The 7,804-nt window shown below is 44.0% G+C and overlaps 1 long non-coding RNA gene across 1 annotated transcript; it reads left to right on the forward strand.

Annotated features, from left to right (window-relative positions):
- Window positions 1–4,642: 4,642 nt before the first annotated feature.
- LOC109145358 lies at window positions 4,643–7,492 on the forward strand. The gene is made up of 3 exons (XR_002046684.2): window positions 4,643–4,728; window positions 5,158–5,311; window positions 6,782–7,492. It is a non-coding gene; the product is annotated as an uncharacterized LOC109145358 (long non-coding RNA).
- The last annotated feature ends 312 nt before the right edge of the window (window positions 7,493–7,804 follow it).

The raw sequence follows: 7,804 nt of genomic DNA on the forward strand, positions 1-7,804 counted from the left end.
AACTGTTTGGCTCCAGGCCTACTGCCCCAGGCAGCTGCAGACACAGGTAACCATGGTGGCTGTGGTGCAAAACAATCTAGAGAACTTCTGTGAGTAACATTTCCATGAGGGATGAGTGGGTGTGGAAGTTGTAAGTTAAACAGTGGCTATCTGTACCCTCTTAATGTTCAGCCAATGTGTTTCATTTCAGCAAACAAAACATCTTCCCCACCAAACAAAAAAATCCAGCATGCAGAGATGTGCCTCCAGCAGCCTGAGTTTTCTGCACCTTCCTCTCGCTCAGATTTGTCACCAGAAATGTATCTAAACCACAGCTTTGGCTCTGACAAGCCCAAAGCTTTTCCTTCATTCCTTATTTGTTGAGGTAAGGGTACAGGGCTTGATGTCTGCAGCCATGCTGGAGTTTTGTACCTCAGCCTCATCCCTGCCATGCTGTACATGCCACCACAGGGTCCCAGCCAGACCACTGTGCCTCTGGACCCTGCACTCCAGCAGCAGCACATTTTATTTACACACACTCATAACTTCAGGAAGCAGTTTCAAAGCTGGCACCCAAGGTATCTCATAAATCCTCCCACTGTAAGAGAAGAGCATGTTGATTGATGAAATTGAATAGCCCCAAGTCTATGGGATCTGATGACATGCATCCCGGGGTCCTGAGGGAACTGGCTGGTGTTGTTGCCAAGCCTCTCTCCATCACCTTTGAAAAGTCATGGTGATCAGACAAAGTCACTGGTGGCTGGAAAAAAAAGGGAAACATAGCTCCCCTTTTAAAAGGGGAGAAAGGAAGATATGGGGAACTGATGACCAATTAGCCTTACCTCTGTGCCTGGCAAGATCATGGAGCAGATCCTCCCAGAAGATATCCTGAAGCATATAAAAGACAAGGGTTAGGGTTAGGTGAATTGAGGCAGCCAGCACAGCTTTACTGAGGGCAAATCATGCGTGACCAGTCTGGTGACCTTCTATGATGGAGTGATGGCAACAGTAGACAAGGGAAGATGACTTATGTCATCTATCTGCACTCTGTAAGGCCTTTGATATGGTCCCACATGGCATCCTTATTTTCAAATTGGATAGACATGAATTCGATTGATAGACTGTTCAGTGGATAAAGAGATGGATGGATGGATGGATGGATGGATGGATGGATGGATGGATGGATGGTTGCAGCCACAGTGTTTTGGTCAATTACTCTATGTCTAGGCGGAGACCAGTGACAAGCAGTGCCCCCCAGGACTCTGTCTTGGGACCAGTGCTCTTCAATATCTTCATCAGTGAGTGCAGACTGGGAGAAGAAGTCATTGAGAGCAGCCCTGCCCTGTGGAGAGGGACTTGAGGGTTGTTGTTGAAAAGCTGGGTGTGAGCTAGCAATGTGTGCCTGCAGCAGAGAAGGCCTATTGTATCCTGGGCTGCATCAGCCCATTACAGGATGAGGATGGTCACCTCATGAACTGGGACAGAGACAAGGCAGAGGTGTTTAACACATTCTTTGCCTCTGTTTTCAACATGGATGGTGGGCCAAGGGGGTATCAGTGCCCTGGGCTGGAGGATCACGAGTGTGAGAATGATAACTCCCAGTTGACCCTTGTCAGTCTACAACTTCCTCGTGAGGGGAAGAAGAGGGGCAAGCACTGATCTCTTCTCTGTGGTGACCAGTGACAGGACCTGAGGAAATGGCCTGAAGTTGTGTCAGGGGAGGTTTAGGTTGGATATCAGAAAAAGGTTCTTCACCCAAAGGGTGATTGGGCACTGGAACAGCTCCCCAGAGAAGTGGTCACAGCACCAAGCCTGACAGAGTTCAAGGAGCATTTGGACAATGCTCTCAGGCACATGGTGTGACTCTTGGGGATGGTGTTGAGCATCCTTGTGGGTCCCTTCCAATTCATTCTATGATTCTGTGAAAAGAGAGATGGCCAGCATGTTGAGGGAGGTGATTTTCCACCTATTGTCTGCCTTCATGAGACTGATCTGGAGTGCTACATCCACACCTGGGGTCCTCAACACAAGAAAGATGTGGACCTGGTGAAGTAGGTCCAGAGGAGAGCCACAAAGATTCTCAGAGGGCTGGAGCACCTCTCCTGTGAAGACAGGCTGAGAAAGCTGGGGTTGTTCAGACTGGAAAAGAGAAGGCTCTGGGGAGACCTTACTGCAGCTTTCCAGTACCTAAAGGGGCTTATAAAAAAGAGGGAGAGCGACTTTTTGTATGGGGCAGATAGAGGCAGGATGAGGAACAATGGTCTTAAACTGAGAGATGTCAGGTTTACATTAGATGTTAGGAAGTAATTCTTTACTGTGCAAGGGATAAGGCACTGGAACAGGTTGCCCAGAGAAGCTGTGGATGCCCCATCCCTGGAAGTGTTCAAGCTGAGGTTGGATGGGGCCCTGAGCAAATGGGCTAGTGGAAAGAGTCCTTGCTCATGGCAGGGGGGTTGCAACTAGGTTATCTTTAAGATCTCTTTTTCAACCCAAACCATTCTGTGATTCTGTGATTTTATAATGAGGAGTGCTGAGACTCATGTCCATAACTGAGTGTTGTTCACAGGCTTTTAGAAAGTGATTGGCCCTAGAAACTCTCAGGCCACATGGAAGGAACTGCAAGCACTCTCGTTCTGCGAAGCTATAGGTTTGTGTTCTCCATTGCTCCCACTCCTCCTTTCCCTTTGCTGCCCATTATCATGAATCCAGTGTACCTTTGTGCAGTAGCATTCTTCGTAAGAGAAGTCAAGATGTGTGGCAGAACACAGCTGCATAGATTTAATTATGTTATTCTGTCACCACACTTCAGTCAAACTGAGGGAAACTGGGCATTAGGCAAACCCATTGATTTCAAATGTTATTTGGAGGATGATTTTTTGAACCATAAAGAATTTTATTAACTTCTGCCATTCCTACAAAAGCATTATAATTCAGTGCACATCACTCAGCTAAGAAAATAATATTGCATCTCTATGGCAACCTGCAATGAACAACAACATATTGACCATCTCCAAAGATACAGGGAATTGCATCATTCCTGTATCATAATGGCTTCTACTTAGAGCATGTCTTGTGCTTATAAATCTTCAGGATTAAAAAATAAAATAAAACTAAGAATTATGAATCATCAAGCTTCCAACAAAATGTTTGATGCAAGAAGCATTAATTTTACTTGCTGTAGCTCCTCCTTTGCACAAAAGAAGTGTAACTTCATTTCTGCTGCCAATATTTCTCTACACAATTCCCAAGGAAAATACAAAGTCAACGACACTATGTGCAGTCTTGATGAAAGCATGAAAATAAGGCCAGCTGCTTCTCTGCCTCTTTCATGTCTGATCATTTACACTGTTCACATCTCCTCAGCTGTTACAACACTGCACCATCACATCGGATGTTCCTTTATTCCTCAGAGCTTAGCTCAACAAAAGGAAGAAAGTATGCATTTCAAAAAATGGGATAGGTCTGGTACAAACTAGGAAAAACCACAGAGGACACTGTAAAGGAAAAGGTTGCAGAGCATGAGTGGGGCACAAAGACGAATTGTGGGGAAATGTGGCTGCTCTGCTGGAGAAGGGCAGCATGCAGAAAGAAGAGCAGGCAGCGAGCAACACGCTGGGAAAGGCAGACACTGATAACACAGCAGTGGAAATCCACCTCCAAAGTCCTTTAAATGCTTTTCAGAAGGTTCATGGCAGGCTTACAGTGGAGAGGTGCTCACTGATTCTCTCATAATAACGTCTTTCAACAATATTGGGACTCTGGCCAGACATGATGACACTGTGGTCACTTTGCCTGATTGTAAAATTGTAGCCTTGTTAAAGGCAGCACAGTTTTCTCCAGCTCCTTGCACAAGCACCTCAATAATGCTTCAAGCTTTAGGGCATAATTCCCTGCCAAATAATAAAAGCTAGAAAGACTCCATCTTGTTGAACAGATTATTCCACTTCTGACTATTTCACGGTTTTTCTAATTTCTCAGAAGCGTATCAACCCAGGAGAGATGGTGCTGGAATAGGAAGACTGCAATTTGTGTGTATAGCATGTTCCCTCCCCTTTCCTATCATTTCTGCATAGGAAAAGTCAGAGGTTCTGGCCACGTTTAAAATGTTATGCTGCAGAATGCTCCCCAGCAAAATCAAGAGGCAAAGAGCATCAAATGATACTTTTAAAAAAACACTTGGCAATGCTGAAAAGTAATCACATATAGTATAATTATGTGCCTTCAAATCCATATCCATGACACAGTACTTGTTACTGCGTCCAGTCAGCAGAGCACAGAAGGAGCCTCTGGAGCTGGGACCAGCAGCAGGCAGAGCCACAGGCAGCTCAGCCCCGCCAGCACCAACACTGCCAGACGATTGAGGAGAAAAGCTCTGTATTAAAATTCAGGAAAACTTCTGCTCTATATCAGTTTGATTTGATAGTTGATTTAACTTCTTTGTGCTCACCCAGCATTCAGTGGCTCAGTTTTGTATTCCACATTCTCAGAGAGCAGATGACCTACTTTTCTTATATTATTATTCCTGGTTTCAGCAGCCTGCCTCCCCAGGAGCGGAGGAGGAGTGCTGGTGGTGTGTTTGTGGAGATATACAGCTGGGACTTGGTTGGTGAGTGATTTGGAGAGAAAAGGGGTAGAGCTTTCAGTATGGTTTCATGGGAGGTGAAAATATATTCAGCTTGCAACACCGCACCCTGCACTGGGGAAGTCTGTTTACAGAGAGGTTTGGTACAAAAATGAGCAAGATGTAAAGTAAGTAAACTTCCTGACAGAGATGGGGTGGAGGAGAATGTGTGAAGGGTGGGAGGAGTGGAGTGAGGGGTGGCAAGTGGGGAAGGTGTTTTGACCATGGGTGTCCAGGAGGAAGATGCACAGGTAAGGCCAGTGCTTCCAGAGCCCCTTACAGAGCCCCTGATTGTTTACAGGGAATGGGTTTTTTGACCCCAGAGAACAGCAGAGACCCCCAAAAACAACAGAGAGAGGTTGTTTTTGGAGAAAGGACATAAGGAGGGATGATGGCAAATGTGTTAAGTGAAAGGGGGAAAGGATGGGATAAGAAAGAAAGGGACAATATGCCTGAAAATTAAATTTTTGCCAGTGTAGGAAGATGAGTAGTTCAAATTCTCCTCCTATGCAAATGAGCAATCCTTGCTGATTTTGGGTAAACATGACTCTTAACAGGACCTGTGCTTGAAAGCCTGTTGTAGCTGAGACCTTTTTGCATGAGAGCAAGGCTTCATCCCACCTGAACGAAAGATGCAGTCAAAATTGTCTTGTAGGATCCAAAAACCCAAACCCAGGAACTGCCTCCAAAACACAGATCACATGCTAGCAGGTGAGAAATGTCTTAGGTAAAGGCAGGACTTTTGCAGTCAGAGAGCAGCATCAGGAGGTTAGACAAGGGAAGGAGAAGACTTGGGAACATATCTCAGACAGAAAGCAAAATAAAGCATATTTAGGATGAAGAGCTGTCTGGGATAGGAGCAGGGCCTGGGAGCAGGAGCAATAAAACTGACCTCTGTTTCAGCCTCTATTCCTACTTCATTTGGGAGAAAACAAACCATATGTATGTTCTTTTCAAGTAAACATTTGCATCAAATGCTTAAATCCATCATTTTAGTTGCCTGATGGAGCAGAGCCCAAATAGCAGCCAACTTTATTGGCCAAAGCAAACAATAAATTATTCTGCTTCGTAGTGCATCTGCACAGCCTTTCCCACAGCCCTTCGGGCAGCCTAGGGAAAGGCTTTTGCTGCTGCTGTAAGTGAAGCAAGGTGCTTGCAACCAGCCCCAGAGTCAGCCAGGTATAGAAATCAGGGCTTTGCCCTGGATCAGGAAAAGCTCATGACCTGCAGGATGCTGTGTATTCCCTGATGACCATCAGTTCCTTTCCTGTGTTTTCGATATTTGCACATTGAAATGCATTGGCATTCATGAGATTTGATGAAAATAATTCCATCTAATACAGCATCATCAATGGTAAAGAACACTTCTCTGTAAAGGTCTAGTTTGACACTCCAACTTAGCTTTTCCAATACAGCTAGAGAAAGTGTCTGAAAAATTATATAAGCAATTGTAATTGAAAGATCCTTAGTCTAACACTTTCTTCCAACACTGGTCTCTTAGAGCATAGGCAGGTCAGTAGGCCCTGACAGAAAGCAGTAGTTAAATATGTATCACCTCACACATTTTATGTACAACTTCTTGAGCTGATTACAGCTATTAGAAAAACACAAAATAATGATGCACATAGCAATGGCAAAACCTTGTCTGAATGTTTTCCTTCTCTTAGAAATGGCTTTTCTAGGTTTCAAAGCAAGAAATCAAATTATGTTATTGCTGGAGAGCAGGGAGAGAGAATGCTTGGAGCAAGACAAAGGGTAAATGGCCATTTGTTTCCATGCCATCCACTGAGCAGGTGGAAAACCCAAAATATCCACTGAAGCGGAAAGGCAAGAGATGTATTGTGTCTCTACTTTATTGTTTAAATACTTTCATGCTAATGAACCCCAGACAAGCAGTGCAGATAATTCAAGAGTGAATTGATTGCTTATGACCCTTCAACACTGGGGAGGCATCAGCACTGCTCTCTGAAAAGCTCACCATAAGTTGCAGTCTCCAGAGACCAATAAACACTTTGGCAAAATTTAAGATAAGACATTTCACATAATTAACAGGCAGAGAAAATGTCACCAGCTTCTCACCTACCCAGAAATTTGTCACGAACAGTCAGTTTCATGTCTTGATTTACTGAAGAGAGGTCCAAAAAATGTATTAAGGAATTCTGTATTTCTGTCCCCCCACAGGAAAACTACGCGTTAAGAAACCAGAGGACAGCATCTTTGACTAACCACAATTGCAAAGCAGTCATTGATTTAGGTTCTGCACAGGAGCAACTGTGGCTGCTTGCTGTTTATCATCCTGCAAGGAGCTGATGTCTGTTGCCCTGAGCTACAAAGAAAGGCCAGTGAGAATTAATTTGACATCAAAAGAAGAAGAACCAAGCCATATAAGCCTTCATCAAAGGAGTAAAGCAGACGTGTAATTGGGTGCTCAGAGTGAGTTAGGTTTCTGCTCACTCACCACAACGCTGCAGTGGATGGATCTGCTCATGTGCACAGCCCTGGAGCGACCAGCACAGGGGGGTTCCTATCCTTATTTCCTTATTTCTCCCCAGACAGAAGCAATACAACCCTCGCGGTGTCTACACTGCTATTCGTGGCTCAACTTCCTTAAGGTTCCTAATCAGTGGGAATAATTAGTGTGAACACTAAAAGCCCCTCAGTGGGAATAAAGGGACAACCCCACATCTCCTAGCACAGAGCAGAAGCTCATTATCTTGCATGAATTCTCCATAAATTGTGGAAGCATATTCAGCATATGGCCTTGTTCTGCTTTTCTCCCCAAACAGAGAGCAAAAACCATATATTTTTGTTGATAATTTTCTCATATAAATCTGATTGGAAGTAAGAATGTTTTTTTAATGGACTGTGTATTCTGCATCTGTGTTTCATGCATTAAAGAGAAAATTCAATCATTTCAGTGTAATTGTTTTATTTACACCAGTTTAACCAGAAAATAAATGGCTACAATAATCTTCTTCTGAGTAAGAAATTATGCAGTTCACACCAGGAGGGTAATCAGCAATGAAAAAAGTTATATTTTCCTGACAAAGCTGGGAATTCATAAATGCTCCCATGATGGGCAAGAAACCAAACATTGAAATTGCCTCAAGTCACTTCACATGACAAAATAACAATATTTTATTCATCTTTCCCTTTGTCTTTTCACTTCAAACAAGTGCAGGCCAGACGATTAACTTGCACTCA

The sequence above is a fragment of the Corvus cornix genome, chromosome 2, assembly GCF_000738735.6.
Source record: "Corvus cornix cornix isolate S_Up_H32 chromosome 2, ASM73873v5, whole genome shotgun sequence".
Taxonomy (NCBI): domain Eukaryota; kingdom Metazoa; phylum Chordata; class Aves; order Passeriformes; family Corvidae; genus Corvus; species Corvus cornix.